The sequence below is a fragment of the Engystomops pustulosus genome, chromosome 2, assembly GCF_040894005.1.
Source record: "Engystomops pustulosus chromosome 2, aEngPut4.maternal, whole genome shotgun sequence".
In the NCBI taxonomy this organism is placed as follows: domain Eukaryota; kingdom Metazoa; phylum Chordata; class Amphibia; order Anura; family Leptodactylidae; genus Engystomops; species Engystomops pustulosus.
The window spans coordinates 170,803,463-170,826,789 of record NC_092412.1 but is presented as its reverse complement, the minus strand read 5'-3'; the positions used below and the strand labels follow the sequence as shown (position 1 = coordinate 170,826,789).

General features: G+C 46.7%; 1 protein-coding gene across 9 annotated transcripts in view; it reads left to right on the top strand.

Moving 5' to 3' along the window:
• DCAF6 (DDB1 and CUL4 associated factor 6) overlaps positions 1-23,327 on the top strand; it is a 737,604-nt gene that overhangs the window by 643,999 nt on the left and 70,278 nt on the right. The gene's annotated exons all lie outside the window — the stretch shown is intronic.

The window sequence follows — 23,327 nt, the reverse complement described above, 5'->3', positions numbered from 1 at the left end:
CACAGTAATCTGCCAAAGCATTGTGCTTTGAGTGTGGGCTAGAAAATAGCCATAGGAGAACCCCAACGGCTTATTTAGGCCTACAATAGCGTTATATTTTCCTTTTTTTTTGGTTTGCTTGTGGCTGGGCTTGCTGGCATTAGTAGTGCAGCTAGTACCATATTGTGAGTAATTTGCAGGGAGACTTGTGTTTAGCTCTTAGTGACACACATATCCACCTCAAACACCGAAGTGGGACAATTTATTAGGTGTTTGATTTGAATTAGGCACAGTCTGCTGATTTATTTATTTTTTACGTGTATTTCTCTTATAACTCAAAGTCATCTGGCACAGCACAAAATCAGTTGTGTGTTGTCAGTGTAGGTTAGAAACTAGCCATAGCAATAGGAAAGCATCGTTTTGTTTAAAAAAAAAAACACAAAAAACACAAAAAAAAAAAAAAATTGAAGTTTACACTTTAATTTTGAAAATGTTTAACCCGAGGGCTAGGGGTAGAGGATGAGGGCGTGGACGTGGGCGTCCAACTACTGCAGGGGTCAGAGGCCGTGGTTCTGGGCGGGATGAGACACCACCTGCTGATGAGGGAGCAGGGGAACGCCGCAGAGCTACACTCCCTAGGTTCATCATGTCTCAAGTTACTGGGACTCGTGGTAGAGCACTGTTGAGGCCAGAACAGTGCGAAGAGGTGATGTCGTGGATTGCGGACAATGCTTCTAGCCATTTGTCCACCAGTCAATCTTCCACGCAGTCCACCCATGTCACCGAAATCAGCACTCCTCCAGCTCCCCCACCTCAGCCTCCTTCCCCCCAGTCTGCCCCCTCCCAGCAAAATTTGGCATTTGAACCGGCATACTCTGAGGAACTGTTTTCTGGACCCTTTCCACAGTCACAAACCACTTGTCCGGTTGCTGCTGAGCAATTTTCCGATGCCCAGGTTTTCCACCGGTCGCAGTCTGTGGGTGATGATGACATTATTGACGTAGTGGAAGAAGTGTGTAAAGAGGTGTTGGACGATGAGGAGACACGGTTGTCAGACAGTGGTGAAGTTGTTGTCAGGGCAGGAAGTCCGAGGGGGGAGCAGACTGAGGGATCAGAGGATGATGAGTTGACAGACCCAAGCTGGGTTGATAGGCCGGGTGAACACAGTGCTTCTGAGACGGAGGCGAGTCCTATAGCAGAACAGGTTGGAAGAGGCAGTGGTGGGGCCAGACGGAGAGGCAGGGCCAGAGCTGGTGCATCAGCGCCAAATGTTGCCCGTAGTCAAGCTCCCGTGGCGAGGGCTAGATTTTCAGAAGTCTGGAGGTTCTTTAAAGAAACACCGGATGACCGACGGACTGTGGTGTGCAACCTTTGCCAAACCAGGATCAGCAGGGGTTCCACCACTACTAGCTTAACTACCACCAGTATGCGCAGGCATATGAATGCTAAACACCCCACTCAATGGCACCAAGCCCGTTCACCTCCGGCCGGGCACACCACTGCTCCTTCCCCTGTGTCATCTGCTAGTCAGCCCCCTGCCCAGGACCACGGCCCAAACACCTCCCGTGCGAAAACCCCATCTTCGCCTCCACGATCCTCCACAGCATCCACCAGCGTTCAGCTCTCCATACCCCAGACGCTGGAGCGCAAAAGGAAGTATAGTGCAACCCACCCACACGCCCAAGTCCTCAACGTCCACATCTCCAAGTTGCTTAGCCTGGAGATGCTGCCCTATAGGCTGGTAGTGACCGAGGCCTTTCGAAACCTCATGGCGGCGGCCGCCCCTCGGTATTCGGTCCCCAGCCGCCACTACTTTTCCCGATGTGCCGTCCCAGCCCTGCACAAGCACGTGTCAGAGAACATCATCCGTGCCCTGACCAACGCCGTTTCTGACAAGGTCCACCTGACCACGGACACGTGGACGAGTGCTGCCGGGCAGGGCCACTATATATCGCTGGCGGCACATTGGGTTAACTTGGTGGAGGCTGGGACCGAGTCTGACCCTGGGGCTGTTCATATACTGCCGACGCCGAGGATTGCGGGGCCTACCTCGGTCCAGGTCTCTCAGGCTTACTATGCCTCCTCCTCCCACCCCTCCTCCACCTCCTCCTCCGAATTACCATCCGTGGGCATGGCGCCATCAGTTGGTAGCTCTAGGCACAGCAGCAGTGCCGTCGCTAAGCGACTCAAACTGCTGAGCCCAGGTGATAAAAGGCACACCGCCCAAGAGCTATTACAGGGCATCACGGCGCAGACCGATCTGTGGCTGGCACCGCTGAACCTGAAGCCAGGCATGGTTGTGTGTGACAACGGCCGTAACCTGGTGGCGGCTCTGCAACTCGGCAGACTGACACATGTGCCATGCCTGGCCCATGTGTTAAATCTCATAGTTCAGTGTTTCCTCAAGACATACCCCAATCTGTCTGATTTGCTCACAAAGGTGCCCGCATCTGTGCGCATTTCAGGAAGTCCAGCACAGATGCTGCCACTCTCAGGGCAGCGCAGCGCCGCCTCCAACTGCCCGCTCACCGACTGTTGTGCGACGTGCTCACAAGGTGGAATTCAACATTAACCATGTTATGCAGAGTTTACCAGCAGCGCAGAGCGATTGTAGACTGCCAGATGTCAACTTCCACCAGAACTGGTAGTCAGGTCAGTCAGCTTCCTCAAGTCTACAATGCGGAGTGGACGTGGATGTCTGATATCTGTCAGGTGCTGAGTAACTTTGAGGAGTCAACACAGATGGTCAGTGGCGATGCCGCCATCATCAGCCTCACCATCTTGGCCTGTTGAAAAACTCTCTGGTCAGCATGAAGTCGGAAGCTTTGCGCTCGTCACAAGAGACGGGGGAAGAAGATTCCCTTGTTGATAGCCAAAGCACCCTTAGGTCTGTTTCTCAGCGCATATCGGAGGAGGTGGAGGAGGATGAGGAGGAAGAGGAGGAGAACGTTGGCGAGACAGAAGAGAGGACCATTGCTCAGTCCTTCACTGTTCAGTGTGTATGGGCAGAAGAAGAGGAGTTGGAGGAGGAGGAAATGGGCAGTCAGGCCAGTGAGGGGAGTGAATTCTTGCGTGTTGGGACTCTGGCGCATATGGCAGATTTCATGCTAGGCTGCCTATCCCGTGACCCTCGCGTTCAAAGAATTTATTCCAGCACCGATTACTGGGTATTCACTCTCCTGGACCCACGGTACAAGCAAAATCTTTCCACTCTCATCCCTGGAGAGGAAAGGAGTGTGAGAATGCATGAATACCAGCAGGCCCTGGTGCGCAAGCTGAAACAGTATTTCCCTTCTGACAGCGCTAGCGGCAGAGGGCGTACTTCTGCGGGACAAGTAGCGAGGGAGATTAGGCGAGCAGGCAGCTTTTCCAGCACTGGCAGGGGTACGCTTTACAAGGCCTTTGCCAGTTTTATGTCACCCCAGCAAGACACTGTCACCTGTCCCCAGTCTCGGCAGAGTAGGGCTGATCTTTACAGAAAGATGGTGAGGGAGTACGTAGCTGACCATACCATCGTCCTAAATGATCACACAGCTCCCTACAACTACTGGGTTTCAAAGCTGGACATGTGGCACGAACTGGCGCTGTACGCCTTGGAGGTTCTTGCCTGCCCTGCCGCTAGCGTGTTGTCCGAGCGGGTTTTCAGTGCAGCTGGTGGCATCATCACCGATAAGCGTACAAGCCTGTCACCTGTCGCTTATCAAGATGAATAAAGCCTGGATTTCTCCGGATTTTCATTCTCCACCAGGTGAAAGAAGCTCAGTTTTGGCTTGTGATTTCAAGTGGCTAGTGAACTTAAGTGAGTTGAAAAAAGCGGAGTTTTGTGTGTGTTAAGAGTGAATCTGTTGTTTGGGTGATTGTGGACTGAGTATATAGGTAATAGCACTTTTCTTAGTGTCACAATTTAAATAGATTTTTTTTTCCTTTCTTTGCCTGGTCTGCTAATTGGGAGGAGGGATTAGTGTTCACACCTGATAAGTTAAGGTCTAGCAACTCACTTTTGAGCTCGCTCAGTTTTGGCTTGTGATTTCAAGTGGCTAGTGAACTTAAGTGAGTTGAAAAAAGCGGAGTTTTGTGTGTGTTAAGAGTGAATCTGTTGTTTGGGTGATTGTGGACTGAGTATATAGGTAATAGCACTTTTCTTAGTGTCACAATTTAAATAGATTTTTTTTTCCTTTCTTTGCCTGGTCTGCTAATTGGGAGGAGGGATTAGTGTTCACACCTGATAAGTTAAGGTCTAGCAACTCACTTTTGAGCTCGCTCAGTTTTGGCTTGTGATTTCAAGTGGCTAGTGAACTTAAGTGAGTTGAAAAAAGCGGAGTTTTGTGTGTGTTAAGAGTGAATCTGTTGTTTGGGTGATTGTGGACTGAGTATATAGGTAATAGCACTTTTCTTAGTGTCACAATTTAAATAGATTTTTTTTTCCTTTCTTTGCCTGGTCTGCTAATTGGGAGGAGGGATTAGTGTTCACACCTGATAAGTTAAGGTCTAGCAACTCACTTTTGAGCTCGCTCAGTTTTGGCTTGTGATTTCAAGTGGCTAGTGAACTTAAGTGAGTTGAAAAAAGCGGAGTTTTGTGTGTGTTAAGAGTGAATCTGTTGTTTGGGTGATTGTGGACTGAGTATATAGGTAATAGCACTTTTCTTAGTGTCACAATTTAAATAGATTTTTTTTTCCTTTCTTTGCCTGGTCTGCTAATTGGGAGGAGGGATTAGTGTTCACACCTGATAAGTTAAGGTCTAGCAACTCACTTTTGAGCTCGCTCAGTTTTGGCTTGTGATTTCAAGTGGCTAGTGAACTTAAGTGAGTTGAAAAAAGCGGAGTTTGAAAAAGAGAAGTCCACAGAACTGTAAGTAACCTACATTTTATATCTCTTGATTTATATACTTATCACTGTTTTGTTACTAGGATATGGCTAGCAAGATTGGTGGTATGCTCCAGTGCACACTCTGCCGCATGTATACACTGCTGGAGCAAGAGTTCGAGGGTGAATACCGCTGTGACAGATGTGCCCATATTTTTCTACTGGAAGCTCGTGTTAGAGATCTGGAGGAAGATATTGCACGGCTGCGAGCAATTGACAATCTTGAGAGGAGTATGCTGCTCACTGAGCAAGCAATAAGCGGGGTAGAAGTGGAGGGTGGAGAGGAAAGCCAGCAGGGCCAGGTGGGTAGCTGGGTTACTGTAACTAGAGGGGGTAGGAAGGGGTCAAAGAAAAGGAAGGCCAACTCTGACTCTGAACATCCAAGCAAAATTGCAAAATTGTGCAATGATGTAAGGACGTCAGTGTCAGAAATGGCAGCCCTAGCGGATCCTGCTCTCCCTCACAGCCGGGGGAGCAGACCAGCTAGTAGTAGGGTGGATGGGAGTGCAGGTAAGCCAAGGCAGCTAGTGGTTGTAGGGGACTCTATAATCAGGAAGACGGATAGAATAATTTGTCGCCAAGACCGCCTCAACCGAATGGTTTGCTGTCTCCCTGGTGCCAGGGTTCGGCATGTGGTGGAAAGGGTGGATAAATTACTGGGAGGGGCTGGGGATGACCCAGCTGTCGTGGTCCATGTTGGTACCAATGACAGAATAGATGGTAGGTGGAGGAGCCTGAAGAATAATTTTAAAGAACTAGGTTCAAAGCTTAAGGAAAGGACCTCCAAGGTAGTATTCTCCGGAATCCTACCTGTGCCATGCGCTACACAGAGCAGACAGCGGGAGCTCAGGGAGTTAAATGCATGGCTCAGATCCTGGTGTAGAGCAGAGGGATTTGGGTTCCTAGAGCATTGGGCTGACTTTTCACTGGGGTACAAGCTGTTTTCTGCAGATAACTTGCACCTAAGTGGAAGGGGGGCTGCTGTGCTGGGGGAGAAGATCCTAGCAGGGGTGGCGGAGTATTTAAACTAGGCTCGGGGGAGGAGGAAAAGGAAGACACTGAAGGGGTAGACAGGTCAGAGAGGGGGCAGGTTATGTTGGTGGGTGGTGATGTGGGCTGTGTATGGGGGCCTAAGGCAGTGGATATGGAGATCCACAAGTTGCAGAACAGTGGTGAGGATATATGTGCCAGTAAAATTACTTTAAATCAGATAAATAACTGTGGAAAATTAAATTGTATGTTCACAAATGCCAGAAGTATCTCAGGCAAAATGGGCGAGCTTGAGGCTCTGATATTAGAGGAACAGTTAGATGTTGTTGGTGTAGCAGAGACATGGCTCGATGCATCGCATGATTGGGTTGTTAATATTCAAGGTTTTACACTCTTTCGGAAAGACAGGGCAAATAGGAGGGGAGGTGGTGTATGTCTGTATGTCAGAAGAGACTTAAAAGCGATTGTGAATGAGTCAGTGGTCTCAGAGTGTGAGGAGGCAGAAACTTTGTGGGTTGAAATTCAAAGCCAAGAGAGCTTTGAGAAAATTATTTTTGGTGTAATTTATAGACCCCCTAACATCTCTGAGGAAATAGAGGGTCACCTATATAAACAGATGGAGCGGGCTGCACAGGAGGGGACCATAGTGATAATGGGAGACTTTAACTTTCCAAATATAAATTGGGGTCAGGGCTCGTCTTCATCTATGAAGGGGAGACATTTTATCACCTTTCTGCAGGATAATTTTATGTTGCAGCTTGTAGAAGATCCCACAAGAGGTGACGCATTGTTGGACCTTGTGATTTCTAACAATGAGGAGATTGTCCAAAATGTCAGTATCAGGGAACCCCTTGGAAACAGCGATCATAATATAATTATTTTCCTCTTAAACTTTAAAAAGCAGAAACAGGTGGGAAAATCGAAAACTTTGAATTTTAAGAGGGCTAATTTCCAAAAATTCAGGGCTGCAATACAGGATATAGACTGGGATCAGATACTGTCACATGGTGATACTAATGTTAAATGGGAGAAATTCAAATCTATCCTGGGTTTTTATACTTCTAAATTTATTCCAATAGGTAACAAGTATAGACGGGCTAGATTACACCCCGCGTGGCTTACAGCTACAGTTAAAAGGGCAATTAATGAGAAAAAGAGGGCATTTAAAAAATATAAATCTGACGGGTCACCTGAGGCTTTCAATACTTACAAAAAACTTACCAAAATCTGTAAAAAAGAAATCAAATCAGCCAAAATACAAAATGAAAGACAGGTAGCTAAAGATAGCAAAACAAATCCCAAGAAATTTTTTAGGTATATCAATGCAAAAAAAAATGGGTCACAACAGGTTGGACCCCTTTATTCTGAAAATGGGGCATCGGTGACTGGAGACCAAGAGAAGGCGGAGATACTTAATAGGTTTTTTAGCTCCGTTTATACAATAGAAGATAGAACTTCTGACTTGGGTGGTGCCAGTGCGGGTCATGGATCCTGTGATATACTAGGCTGGCTAAATGTAGACATTATCCAATCTAAGCTCAATAAAATCAATGCGTACAAAGCTCCTGGACCAGATGGGTTACACCCCAGAGTTCTTAAAGAACTCAGTTCTGTTATTGCTGTACCGCTGGCTAAAATCTTCAGGGATTCTGTAATGTCTGGTGTGGTGCCAAGTGACTGGCGCAAGGCAAATGTGGTGCCAATATATAAAAAGGGCTCTAGAACTTCGCCTGGCAATTACAGGCCTGTAAGCTTAACTTCCATTGTGGGGAAAGTATTGGAAGGGTTAGTAAAAGACTACATACTGGAGTATGTGACATCAAATAGTATAATAAGTGACAGCCAGCATGGGTTTACTAAGAATAGAAGTTGTCAAACTAGAGGTAGGAATTAATAGCACTGTGTCTATTTTTGCAGATGACACCAAACTGTGTAGTGTAATACAGTCTATGGAGGATGTTCATAGGCTGCAGGGTGACTTGGACAAACTGAATGTTTGGTCATCCACTTGGCAAATGAGGTTTAATGTGGATAAATGTAAGGTTATGCACCTGGGGGCCAATAATCCAAAGGCAAAATATGTCCTTGGGGGGGTAAATCTGGGAGAGTCCCTTGTTGAGATGGACCTGGGGGTACTAGTAGATCAAAAATTGAATAACAGCATGCAATGTCAATCAGCTGCCTCTAAAGCCAGTAGGATTTTGTCATGTATCAAAAGTGGTATGGACTCTCGTGATAGGGATGTAATATTACCACTATACAAGGCACTGGTTCGGCCACACCTGGAATATGCTGTCCAGTTCTGGGCACCGGTCCATAAAAAGGATGCCCTGGAGCTGGAGAGGGTTCAACGTAGAGCCACAAAAATGATAAGGGGTATGGAGGGTCTCAGTTATGAGGAAAGATTAAAACAACTAGATTTATTTAGTCTGGAAAAGAGACGACTACGAGGGGACATGATTAATTTATTTAAATATATGAATGGTCCATACAAAAAATATGGTGGTAAGTTGTTTCAGATTAGATCAAATCAAAAGACGAGGGGGCACTGTCTCCGTTTGGAGAAATCAAGGTTTAATCACCGGAGGCGACAGGGCTTTTTTACTATGAGAACGGTCAATCTGTGGAATAGCCTGCCTCAGGCGCTGGTCACAGCAGGGACAGTGGATAGCTTCAAGAAGGGTCTAGATGCCTTTTTACACCTAAATAACATTGATGGTTATGTTATATAGAATTGTTTCCCCTAAATCCCTTCCTCATCCAATCCCTTCCCTTCCTTGGTTGAACTTGATGGACAAGTGTCTTTTTTCAACCGTAGAAACTATGAATGTATGCACTCCTCCTCCTCATTGTCCTCCTTCTCTTCCTCTTTGTACACTAAAGCAGAGGAAACTGGCTATTTTTTGCCAGGGCCAACTGGCTCTAGCTATAGTACTCTATGTATTTAATTTTTCTGGAGGGCCACCTACCCGGTCCTCTGTTTTAAGCAATTTTTGGGAGTGCCACATACAGACACTCAATCTATTTAATTTTTCTGGAGGACCACCTACCTGCTCCTCTGGTTTGAAAACTTTTTTGGACTGCCACATACAGGCACTATCCAAATTAAATTGTCTCCATAGCAGCCTCCACATGTCGTCTTTTTAGCTGGCTCTACACGTTGTCTCCATTGCTACCTCCACACGTCATCGCCATAGCTGCCTCCAAAAGTCGTCCATATAGCTGCCTCCATACATGGTCTCCTTATCAAACGAACTGTGTCAGGCAGAATTTTGGGTTGTTTTCATGGATTCCACATCAAACTTGTTAACTTTGTCGCCACCCTGCTGTGTAATCCACAAAATATACTGGCAAACTTTTATCATTTACCGATATTATTTCAGCGCTTCTTGCGCATCTGTTTACATTCCCCTCACCCGCCATAACCCAAACTTATAAGAACGCTACTACACTTGATCTTATACAAAAGGTTCTTAGAAGTGCTGTTTGGGGAGTAGCCGAGAGACAGGCGAAAGCTCGCCTGGCAGCGGAGCGACAGCTCCATCCCAAGATCCAACTAACATAGTTTTAACTGCAGCACCTTTAATCTACTACTAGTTCACTGCCTCCATACATCGTCCCCTTATCAAACGAGCTGTGTCAGGCAGAATTTTCAGGTGTTTCACCAGATACATAGTGGAACGCGGCCCATCTGTCGCCGCCATGCTGGAGACCTGAAGTTGCAATCATAGCAGCGCAATATGGATGCCCCATACTGTCGCTCTTAATCATGGAACCATTTCCGTAAAAACAATTAAAAATAGAACCACTATGCTATTCCATTATTCCTAGGTGAAATATTCAAACGACCCGGCCTGCTTTGAAAATTATAATTTTTTCAAAGTAAACGCTTCTGGCCCCCAGGCCCATTTTGGGTGGGGAGGAGCCGAGAGACAGGGGCTTGGACAGACGAAAGCTCGCCTGGCAGTGGACCGCCAGCTCCATCCCAAGATTAGGCAGCCTCAGAGGCATACATGCATGCTGCCCCTGCTGTTTCCTGTCCATTTTGCCTCCACAGCGTCCACCAATGTCTCATTTCAACTCTCTATACCCCAGACGCTGGAGCACGAGAGGATATGCAGCACATCATCCCCTTATCAAACGAGCTGTGTCAGGCAGAATTTTCAGGTGTTTCACTAGATACACAGTGGAACTCGGCCCATCTGTCGCTGCCATGCTGGAGACCTGAAGTTGCAATCATAGCAGCGCAATATGAATGCCCCATACTGTTGCTCTTAATCATGGAAGTCGTCTCTATGGCTGCCTCCACATGTCGTCCACTTATCAAAAGAGCTGTGTCAGGCTCATTTTTCGGGTGTTTCACCAGATACGTTATGGAACTTGGTCACTATGTCGCCACCATGCTGTGTTATCGACTAAATATACCGTCAACCTTTTGTTGACATAGGAAATCATTTCAGTGCTTCTTGCTCACCTCATTTGGGGTATGTCGCCATGCCACTCTCTAGCCTGCCGATGCTGCCTCTGCATGCCGTCCCCTATAGTGTCAGGGTCAATTATTGCATGTTTTAGATGCTATCTAGCCTCATTCGGTCTCTCTGTCATGGCCATGCTGTTGCCCATAATTTTGTCATAATGGTGTGATTAAGCAGCCTCAGAGGCATCCATGCATGCTGCCCCTGCTGTTTCCTGTCCATTTCCGTGGTGTTTCCATCCTTTTCTGAGGTTCCCAAGTGTTTGGCCAAGCTTCCCTGTGCAGAGCCTTGGTCCCCTTGAAAAATGCTTGAGTCTCCCATTGACTTCAATGGGGCTCGTTATTCGAGACGAGCACTCGAGCATCGGGAAAAGTTCGTCTCGAATAACGAGTACCCGAGCATTTTAGTGCTCGCTAATCTCTATTCCCTACGGTTCTGCAATGACTTTAGGAAGTTGAACGAGGTATCTAAATTTGATTCTTACCCTATGCCTAGAGTTGATGAGTTGATAGAACGACTTGGACAGGCTAGGTTCTTCTCCACCCTTGACCTGACGAAAGGGTATTGGCAGGTACCCCTCACTGACAAGAGAAGACGACTTTTGTTACTCCTGATGGGCTATTTCAGTGTGTGGTACTTCCCTTTGGGCTACATGGGGCTCCCGCCACATTCCAGAGGTTAATGGATCATGTGCTAAAACCTCACCGGAAATATGCCTCAGCCTACCTGGATGACATCATAGTCTATAGTAATGATTGGGAGAGTCATCTAGCCAAGGTACAGGCAGTGGTAGACTCACTCAGGGCGGCAGGGTTGACGACGAACCCCCAAAAATGTGCACTTGGTCTGGAAGAGGCACGTTACCTGGGGTACCGTATTGGGCGAGGTGTCAGCAAACCCCAAGTAAAGAAAGTGGAGGTGATACAGCAGTGGCCATGACCTGTGAGCAAGAAGCAAGTGAGGGCTTTCCTAGGCATAGTGGGCTATTATCGACGATTTATTCCTGATTTTGCAACAATAGCAGCACCCCTGACTGACCTGACGAAGGGTAACCAGCCTTTGATGGTAAAGTGGAGTGAAGAGGCTGAGGGGGCGTTTCAGCGACTTAAAACTGTTTTGTGTGAGGGGCCGGTACTGATCACCCCTAACTTCACCAAGACCTTTATTGTGCAGACTGACGCTTCTGACGTGGGCTTGGGGCTGTCCTGTCCCAAGTAGTGAAGGGTGAGGAACATCCCGTGACATTCCTGAGCCGCAAGCTCACACCCCCTTAGAAGAACTATAGTATAGTTAAGAGGGAGTGCTTGGCAATCAAATGGCCCTGGAATCCCTGAGATAATACCTAATAGGGCGACAGTTTACGCTAGTAACTGATCACTCTCCCCTCACCTGGATGAGTCAGGCTAAAGAGAGGAACGCCAGGGTCACAAGGTGGTTCCTAATGTTACAAAATTTTAAGTTCATGGTAGAACATCGAGCAGGAAAGCTGCATGGGAATGCTGATGCCCTGTCTCGTACCCACTGTCTGGTGGCCAAAGGTGTTCGCCCCCACAGGGTCAAACAGAGGGGGAGGGTATGTGAGACACTGAAGGGGTTAACTGTGGATGGGCGGTATGTTTCCCCTGGGTTTTGCTACTATGCAAGGCCCTAATGCTCAGTTTGTGTTGTCCAGCACCTTGGACACAGGTGGTGGGAGCAGCCTAATCACCCTGCATAAAGCTGCTGAGCAGAGCTGAGAGCGTTGTCTCTGAGTGGAGGCTGGAGAGCACACAGCCCTGACTTCTGTGCCTGGAGCAGCGATATCTTTTGTGTTAGTGGTGAGTTAGAGAAACTCTGTTTTGTTAGCACCCAGACGGCTTGATGATGCGCTAGACAAGCGCGAAACGGCCCGTCGCCTGGCCCCGTTCTGCCTCTGTACACACCGCAAATAAAGGATTTTTTGCATGCCACCGGGGAGTGCCGCTTCGTCTTCCTTTTACCTATCGATTTATGTTGCTACACTACTTCAGCTGAGCACCACCTATCAGACTGTGCTATTAGGCTCACCTCACCTGCTAGTACCCTCACCCGTGTAGACCGGAGAAGGAGTGTTTGGTCGTATGGTGCCGGGACACTGTGCTCTTCTTACATTGATTTTAGGATATTGTTTGTTTTGATGCCTGAATGTAAAGGCTGTTTTAATTTGTTCATGCTGCTGCAATAAACGCAGACGAGACCTGTTTTGGACTGTACCTTGGTGTCACTGTCTTGAACTGCATCATAAAACCCCACTACCTCAGACTCTACTGGGCCAAATCTCCCACAACACATACATACAGTATATACACAATGTTCCCCAAACTATGGCCCGCAGGCCACATGTGGCAGGCGGACCATTTAGATCCGCCCCCCGCGCCGGGCTGGAGCCAAAAACGGACACTCGAGCACTATTACTGGAGCGGTGTGGCCGGTAGACAACCCCGGCGCACATCGCTCCATGAACTAGGATGCGCGGCCACCCTGCGGTAGACTTAGGAGTACAGGGTTTTTATTTTTTATTAAAAAGGCCAGTAAAAAGTTTGTGGTGACCGGGGGCCAATAGTTAGTTATGAGGGGCAGCTTGGGAAATAATTAATTATGAAGGGCATTATAGGAAATAATTAATTATGAGGGGCAGCATAGGAAATAATTAATTATGAGGGGCAGCATAGGAAATAATTAATGGTGGAGGGCAGCATATGAAATAATTAATGGTGGGGGGCAGCATATAAAATAATTAATGGTGGGGGACAGCATATAAAATAATTAATGGTGGGGGCAGCACAGGAAATTAATTATGAGGGGCAGTCTAGTAATTAATGTGGGGGAGGCATATTCAATAATTAATGGAGAGGGGTCCCAGTATATTTAATAATTAATTGGCTCAATTAATTAATTGGGCCAATATATAAAATAGTTCACAAAGGGGTGCAGTATATTAAATAATTAATTGAGGGGGGTGCCAGTGTATTATGGATGCGGTCACATGTATCGCTATTTATTTTTAAACTTTAGTCCGGCCCATCAACGGTCTGAGGGGGACAGTGAACGGCCCCCTATGTAAAAAGTTTGGGGACCCCTGATATACACACATACCTCAAGACTGAGAGAAGTATTGCCAAGGAGAGTAAAAATCCCAAGTATATAAATGATAAGAAACAAAAAACGGACATTGTGGGCCCTCTGAAGAATAACCTGGGGATCATGGTGGAAGGAGTCTTCTCAACTGTCTTTACCCAGGATTATCCCCTGGTGGAAGATATGATGAGGAAAAATGTAAATTCTCTTTGCTATGTCAATAGTTTAACCCAGGAGCAGGTACGGTGCTGCCTCACAACCGCTAACATAGACAAATCACTGGTCCCAGATGATACCCCCGGGTTCTGCATAAACTAGGTACCGTGTTAGACAGTTATTTTTAATCTTTGAAGATTCCCTGAGGGCTGGTTATGTTCCACAGGACTGGTGCCTAGCAAATGTGGTACCAATATACAAAAAAGGATCAAAAAGCGATCCTGGGAACTACAGACCTGTGAGTCTAACGTCTCTGGTGGGGAAAATATTTGAGGGGTTTGTTAGAGATGCTTTCCTAAAGTATCTCACTGTACGTAACTGTATAACCAAGCATTAGCATGGGTTTATGAGAGATCAGTCCTGTCAGACTTATATGATTGGCTCCTATGAGGATGTAAGTTCCCAACTGGACCTGGGGTAGGCTATGCATGTTATATATTTGGGTAAGTAACTGGCTTAGTTATACAAAACAGAGGGTCGTTTTTAATGGCACAAACTCAGATTGGGTTGACATTCCCAGTAGAGTACCACAGGGGTCAGTATTGGTGCCACTTCTTTTTAACATTTTTATTAATGACCTTGTAGTTGGTTTATACAGTCAGGTTTCAATATTTGCTGATAATGCTAAGCTGTTTTAAGTAATAACTACTGAGACTGATAGTATAGCATTACAGAGGAATAGATTCTTACGATAAGGACATAGTTTTGCCCTTATACAAATCACTGGTCAGATCACACATGGGATACTATGTATAGTTCTGGGCTTCAGTGTTTAAAAAGGACATAGTGGAACTGGAATGGGTACAGAGGAGAGCAACCAAGATTATTAGGGGAATGGGGGGACTTGAATACAATAACAGATTAAAGAATTTGGGGTTATTCAGTGTAGAGAAAGACAGCTAAGGAGAATCATTATTGTAATATACCAATACCTGATTGGGCAGTACAAGGTTCTCTCCAAGGATCTTTTTATACCTAGGCCTGTGGCCAGGCCAAGGGGGCATACTCTATGCCTATGGAATATGTGGTTCATTATTGTAATATACCAATACCTGATTGGGCAGTACAAGGTTCTCTTCAAGGATCCTTTTATACCTAGGCCTGTGGCCAGGCCAAGGGGGCATACTCTATGCCTATGGAATATGTGGTTCATTATTGTAATATACCAATACCTGATTGGGCAGTACAAGGTTCTCTTCAAGGATCCTTTTATACCTAGGTCTGTGGCCAGGCCAAGGGGGCATAATCTATGCCTATAGAATAGGTGGTTCTACTATCACCATAGATGGGAATTATTTACTGGAAGAGAGACAGTGTACAGTAAAACTATGGAACTTTCAGCCACAGATGATCGTTATGACGGACTCTATGTTCAAGAAAGGCCTGGATGCCTTTCTGGAGAGAAAAAATATCATGGGTTATCGAGAAAAAACATTTGTTTAGTCCTTAAAGGTACTATGAAAGGAATATGCTGTCTGAGGAATAAAGCACCAATGTGCTATTTTATTTACACTGACCCTTGGATATGAGAGCTATCATAGAATATTATTATATTTCCTAGCTGAACTAGCAGCACTGTTGTCATGACTATAAAATAAGGATGTGAAAAATGCGGCAGGAAAATGGCTGAGCTGAGATGGAGTTAAATACTTCTATAAGTGATGGAGATAAATCCCTTCCTCCCCACATACTGACCTAAAGGTTTGCATTAGTTTTGATACTGACCCGTCTATACTCCCTTCTTGAGTATATACTTCGAAGTAAATGCGTTTCAAACCAGTTGTTCACCCAGCACTGTTGTATGGGTGTAAGCAGACACGTTCAAAAAGAAACCTGATATAAAAGTATACTTTGACATTACATCTGCCAGACGTTATAAGGAAACATAATTTGATCTATTTGTATGTGCATACCGATGTAATTATTCATGTGCAGAAGCATAATCTCAGTTCTACATGTCATTTAATGGACCTACGTGTCCCATGCTCTTTTGGTTTTTTCTAACTTTAATAAAGAAGAATGATACAAAAAAAAAATAAAAATAAGGATGTGTGCTAGCATTGTTCTTATACCTAGCACATATCAACATTTATTTCTATGAGGTAATGCTCATCATTTTATTGACCACCGAATGCATAGCTCCCGACCGTCCAAAATTCGGCAGGACAGTCACGGTTGTTCAGGGCTGTCCCAGATGGTTGGGAGCAGGGGCGTCGCTAGGTCAAAAGATCCAGGGCTTGTGCCCCGTATCTTTTGGCTAGAGCCCCAGATCTCCCCAGGTCAGAAGGACATCTGCCCCGCTGGCTGGGCATTCCTCCCCTCTCTCATCACAATCTGTGTCCTCAGGTCACATTACTTTCTGGGGGGCTGTGTGGGGGCTTTACTGGGGGGGCTGTGTGGGCACATTGCTTACTGGAGGTCTATGTTGGCACAAGACTTACAAGGGGCTTGTGTGGGCACATTACTTACTGGAGGGGCTGTGTGGGTACATTACTTACTGGGGGGCTGTGTGCACATTACTTTCGGGGGGACTGTGTGGTGGACATAACCGACGGGCTTTGTGGGCACATTACTTACTCGGGGGCTGTGTGGGTATATTACTTACTGGGGGGCTGTGTGTGCACATTACTTTCGGGGGGACTGTGTGGTGGACATAACCGACGGGCTTTGTGGGCACATTACTTACTAGGGGGCTGTGTGGGTACATTACTTACTGGGGGGGCTGTGTGGGCACATTACTTACTGGGGGTCTGTGTGAGAACATTACTTTCTGGGGGTCTGTGTGGGGGACATTACTGGGGGCTGTGTGGGCACATTACTTTCTGGGGGTCTGTGTGGGGGACATTACTTACTGGGGGGCTGTGTGGGCACAATACTCACTGGGGGGGCTGTGTAAGCACATTACTTACTGGGGGTGCTGTGTGGGCACATTACTTACTGGGGTGCTGTGTGGGCACATTAGTTTCGGTGAGACTGTGTGGGGGACATTACTGGGGGACTGTATGGGGGAAATTACTGGGGGGGCTGTGTAGCCACATTACTTAAGGGGGCTGTGGGGGCACATTACTTTCTGGGGGGCTGTGTGGGGGACATTATTGGGGGGCTGTGTGGGCACATTACTTACTGGGGGGCTGTATGGGCACATTACTTACTGGGGGCTGTGGGGGCACATTACTGGGGGGCCGTGTGAGGGACATTACTGGGGAACTGTGTGGTTGACATCACTGGGGGGATGTTTGGGAAACATTACTGGGGTGCTGTGTGGGGGACGTTACTGGAGGCTATGTAAGGGACGTTACTGGGGGGCTGTGTGGGGGACATTACTGAGGGGCTGTGTGTAGGACATTACTGAGGGGCCATGTGGGGGACATTACTGGGGGTCCGTATGAGGGACATTACTGGGGGGCTGTGTGGGGGACATTACTGAGGGACTGTGTGGGGGACATTACTGGGGGCCATGTGAGGGACATTACTGGGGGGCTGTGTGGGGTCATTACTGGGGGGATGTTTGGGAAACATTACTGGGCTGCTGTGTGGGAACATTACTAGGGGGGCTGTGTGGGGGACGTTACTAGGGGGCTGTGTGGGGGACATTACTGAGGGACTGTGTGGGGGACATTACTGGGGGCCATGTAACGGACATTACTGGGGGGCATGTGGGGTCATTACTGGGGGGATGTTTGGAAAACATTACTGGGGTGCTGTGTGGGGGACATTACTGGGGGGCAGTGTGGGGGACATTACTGGGGGGCAGTGTGGGGGACATTACTGGGGGGCAGTGTGGGGGACATTACTGGGGGGCAGTGTGGGGGACATCACTGGGGGTGCTGTTTCGGGGACATGACTGGAGGTAGTTGTGTGGGGGACATTACTGGGGGTAGCTGTGTGGGGGACATTACTGGGGGCTGTTTAGGCCACATTACTGGGGGTAAGTTCACATGTGGCACTAGGACAGGCCTCGGTTTGATCTTATATGTTTTCCAATGAAACACATGTGATCGGTAACAAGCACCTGGTTTTGTTTAAATGCAAGGCAAACGTGTGAACGCAGTATTACAGTACTTGGGGGAGATTGTTAGGGGCGGCAGCAGGATAACGCTATCAGGGAACCAAGATGTAGGGACAGTGAGGAACATAAGACATGGTGATGCTGGGCCTAATGGAGAATGTGTCACCTGCAGTCACTGTATGTAAGTAGGGATTTCTCCTGTGTTTCTGTAGCTCTATATACACTCAGTAAAGGTGTTATTGGCACAGCCAAATGTAAGGGCTTATGTACAGGAGTGGGCATTACTTAAAGTATGATACACACGCACTGGCGCCCGTGTCGATCAAGACCAACCTTTAAGAATTAAATAAATGTTTAGATATTTTTTTCTCTTCAGAAAGGCATCGAGGCCTCTCTTGAACATGTACATAGAGTCCGCCATAACAACCTCCAGTTCCATAGTCTCACTGCTCTTACAGTAAAAAAAAACCTTAGTCTATGTTGATGGTAGAATCGCCTCTCCTCAAGGCGTAGAGGATGCCCCCTTGTCCTGGTCACAGGCCTAGGTATAAAAAGATCTTTGGAGAAATCCTTGTACTGTCCATTAAGGTATTTGTACATTGTAATGAGGTCTCCCCTCAGTCATTTTTTTTCTAAACTGAATAATTCCAAATTGTATTCTAGTCCCCCCATTCCCCTAATAATCGTCATTGCTCTCCTCTGCACCCGTTCCAGTTCTACTATGTCCTTTTTTACACTGGTGCCCAAAACTGTACACAATGGGGGTCATTTACTAAGGGCCCGATTCGCAGTTTCCCGACGTGTTACCCGAATATTTCCGGTTTGCGCTGATTTCCCCAGAATTGCCCCGGGATTTTGGCGCACGCGATTGAATTGTGGCGCATCGGTCGCCGGCATGCACACGACGGAAATCGGGGGGCTTGGCCTAACGAAAACCCGACGGATTCGGAAAAACCGCCGCATTTAAAAAAAAAAAGTGTTGCGAAAATTGTACTTACCTTCACTCAGCCCGGCTCGGTGTATTCCAGTGCGTTCCGATGCTCTTCAGCGCAGCAGCGCCACCTGGTGGACGGCAGAGAAACTGCCTTAATAACCCGAATCCAGCGCAGAGAACGCGCCGCTGGATCGCGAATGGACCGGGTAAGTAAATCTGCCCCAATATTCCATGTGTGGTCTGACCAGGGATTTGTATAGGGGCAAAACTATGGGGCAGATTTACTTACCCGGCCCATTCGCGATCTAGCGGCGCGTTCTCTGCGCTGGATTCGGGTCCGGCCGGGATTTATTAAGGTAGTTCCTCCGCCGTCCGCCGTATTCCTGCGTGGGTCCTTACTCCTCAAATATCCTAAATACTTTGAGCAATCAATTGAGCAGTGGGTTCCGAGGTAAAGAAGAACGTCATCCGCATACAAGGACATTTTTTCTTGTATATCCCCCAACCAAAAGCCTATAATATTTTGATTCAGTCTGATCTTACAAGCTAACGGTTCCATAGCGATAGCAAATAGAAGGGGGGATAACGGGCACCCCTGCCTGGAACCTCTTCCAATCTTAAATGTCCTTGAGATTTCCCCATTCACTAAAACCCGTGCCAATGGCTCCTCATACAGAAGTTTTACCCATGAAATGAATTGGGCCCCCGCAGCCCATTTTCTCCAATGTGTACCAGAGAAAGGACCATTCAATGGTATCAAAAGCAAGGGAAGCATCTAAGAGCAACAGGGACCTATGACCAGGATTGGATGGTTCCATCTGCATGTTTAGGAATAACCTCCGTATATTATCGAATGTCGAACCTCCGGGCATAAAGCCTTTTTGGTCCGGGTGTATAATCTCTCTAATTATTTTTTTAAGTCTTTCTGCCAACACCTTAGCAAGCAGTTTGTTTTCTCCATTAATTAAAGAGATGGGACAATATGAGTCCACTTTCCGTTTATCTTTATCTGTTTTTTTAATTAAAACTATCAATGCCTCCCTCATAGATGGAGGAAGAGATCCACTCTGAAGAGAATGATTCCAAATCTCAATCAAGTGATCTAACAATTCGTCCTTGTACAACATGTAGAACTCAAACGATATCCCATACAACCCTGGTACACTGCCCCCTGCCGCTCGGGATAATACCTCCAATACCTCTGACCGCGATATTTCCTGGTCCAATAGGTCTTTCCCTGTCTCTGAGATCTTGGGAATTATAGTATCCCCAAAATAACTCTCCAATTCCACTCTTGAATTACTATTTTTTGAGGTGTACAATTCTTCATAGTATGTCTTCGAGCAAATCTTAGATGTCTGGGATTCCCGGAAGGGGTAGTAGGGGAAGACCCTATTAAATTTATGCAACATTGGTTTAACAAGGTATTAGGAGAGGGTTTTGGCACCTTCCCCCGTCCAATACTATTGAAGTTGATAGTCTCAAAAGACAGGGACCTCATTTTGCGAAAATTAAGGAAGATAGAGAAATTGGAGTTTAAGGGTCACCTAGTAAAAATCTTTCCGAACTACACTAGTGAGACCCAAAAAATGAGAAAGGGCTTCATGGAGGTAAAAAACAAACTAAGACAGAAGAACATAGTATACTCAGTGTTATTTCCAGCTAGAATCATATGGAAAGAGAATACGTTGTTCTTTGACTCACTTGAAGAGGCTATGGACTGGTTTAACCATAATATTTATTGAATTGGCCTCGGAGGGTAATGGGAATTAAGCAATCAGTGCTCTGGATGAGATGGGGAGGGGCTAAGGGATGCTTAGGTTGAGAGTCTCAGCTTTGCCCTGGTCCTTAGGGAACAGAAGGTAAAGGAGACGGATTGTAGGGCATGGGGGGGGGGGGGGGGGGGAGGTAGGTGTATTAAGGGGTTTGTGGTTTTTTTTGTTTTTTTTTGTTTTTTTTTGTTGTTTTGTTGTCTCTGTCTCCTCCCTCTCGCTGGCGAGTCCCCATTCATTCTCCTGTGCCGGATGCCCATACTTTTCTTTAGGGCTTTCATTGCCGGTATAACCTGGCTTCCCCGTTTCCCTAATTCTCCTGCTTTATGCTGGTATGATCCACGGACGAAAAAACGCATAAGTTTATGAAAATCTTATCTTGGAATGTTAGGGGACTGGGATCCCCACAAAAATGGGTAGCAGTCTGGGACTTAATAAATTGTCATCGCCCCGATATAATAGCTCTCCAAGAAACACACTTTGTACAGGATAAAGTTGATGTTATAAAAAAAGTTGGATAGGGAAAGGTTACCATTCCTTTTGTTCTGTTTACTCTAGAGGGGTATCAATTTTATTTCACAGGGATTGTCACTTTGAAGAAGAAAAGGTTATAATAGACACGGATGGTAGATATATTTTTATTTATGTGACTTTGGAAGGGAGAAAATGGGCTATAGCAAATATATATATCCCCCCACCATATTCGTCAAATATAATAACCAAATTTTACACTTTTTGCTCTGCATGGGAGGATCCACTTATTTTGATGATAGGGGATTTTAATACTGTTTTGGATTATCACTTAGATACATTTCAGGTCACACAAGGACCCAAGTCTTCATATAGGAATTCAACACTGGCTGGGATGGTGGAAAATTTCGAATGGATTGAGGTTTGGAGGGCACATAATCCTAATAAACGTACACGTTTATTAGGATTATGTGCCCTCCAAACCTCTACCCCTACATATCCTTGTTTCTCGGGATCACACATGTTTTTTTCACGATTGGATATGGCTTTTTAAATAGTAAGGCTGCACAGCTAGTTAAGAAGGTGGTGTATGGGAAAAGGGGGGTCTCAGACCATTCACCCCTAGTTATTACACTAGAGAAAAATAAACCACGAAGTTCTAGGGCTACTAGGATATCACCCTTTTTACTAGAGAAACAGGACCAGTTTGTGAACTAAATAAATAGGTTTTTTAGCTCTAACAAGGGTATAGCTGCGGAGGAAATGATATGGGATTCGGCTAAGGCTTTTATAAGAGGAGAATATAAATCCCAGGTGTGCTACTATAAAATGAAGGAGAACAAGGGGATGCGGGAGTTGGAAGCCCAGGTTGAAAGATTGGAAAATTAATTTATTAGTAACCCCTCTGATGAGAAAAGGCGGGCTTGGGAAGAAGCCCAGATGTGCTATGTGGACCTGACTAAGCGGATCGAAGGGTTTCTGCGCAGGCCAGAAGAGGGTACTTGGAAGCTAATGTCTCGGGTAAAATGCTGGCTAAATTAGTCAAAGTGGATAAGGAAAAAGATCTTATTACCATCATTGAAAGATCTGATGGGAGTATGACAGCCTGGTCAGTGTGTTACATAACACAGTGTAATACATCTATGTTATACCAATAAGAGCTTGAACAAGCAATCAGAGCATCACTTGTTGAAGCCGACCTGTAAAATTAAATTAAAAAAGTTTGAAACACTTAGTAAAGACATTTTTAATAAAAATAATTAAATAAAGTGAAAGGCCCCTAAACAATAACATAACAATAAACCTATACATACCTAATAAACTACAAAAAAGCATCGAACCCCCTTGGTAAGCTCTGCGGAGGAAGGGGTCCAAATCGGTTCACATGGCCCTTGCATACCACGGTCCTGCGTGACCACGGTGTGTAAGGGGTCAACACCAGCGATCAGAGATGTTAGGTGTTAGTGGTGGGTGTCGGCTATAATATACAGCCAACACCCGCAGCTTCTGTCACCGGTACCATTCGGCAGCCAGTGCCAGAAGCAGGACGTAGTGGTACTACATCACAATGCAGCAAGTCCCTGCCACCCGTGACGTAGTACTACGTCCAATGTCGGTAAGGGGGTTAATAAATCTGTTCCATGTCTCTGCATGTATATGTACCTATACCCTTGCCTCCTTTGAGAGCTTCCGCCTTTCCCTGTTCTCACCATGCTAAACAACATAGGTACACAACTTGTTATTTCTTCATGATTTTCCTGCTGCTCCGCTGTGTGGCGTTTCCCCCACCGGTCCGTACTTACCTCTCCAGGCTGTGGTCGCATCCAGGCCGCACGCCTCCTTCGACTAGGCCGCGCGCTGCTGCTGCTAGGGCACGCCGACTCGTCCTGACTTAAAGGGCCAGCGTCATCCTAATTGGCACTGCCTAATCCAGTGCACCCTTATAATCCCGCACCTCCCTTCACTCTCCACCGGATCTTCAAGTCATTTCCCTAAAGTGAAAGCCCTCCTGTGTTTCCTAGTGTTCCAGCATTCCAGGGACTCCTCTATGTATACTCCTGTGTTCCTCCGGGTTCCTGTATTCCTGGGCGTTCTTGAGTTCTTGTGGCGTTCCTTTGTTCCTGTGGGGGTCCTGTACTCCTGTGGCGGTCCTGCCTTCCCGAGTTCCTGCCATCCCGAGTTCCTGCCATCCCGAGGTCCTGCCATCCCAAGGTCCTGCCTTCCCGAGGTCCTGCCTTCCCGAGGTCCTTCCTTCCCGAGGTCCTGCCTTCCCTGTGTCTTGTTCCTGTGGTTCGTCCCTGTGGTTCCTGTTTCCAGCTTCCCTACCTTGGCTGCCACCACGGGCCTAATCACACCCATGGAGCGACCTGGTTGCACCCTGGCGGGCTCTTGCGAAGGCCAGGGGCCACTTAGACTCCAGACCTGGGTTGCGGCTAGTACCATCATCCCCCGCGGTGGTCCAGTGGGTCCATAGACTCTTTCTTCAAAGACTCTCTGACGGTTCGCCCAATCGAACCGTGAA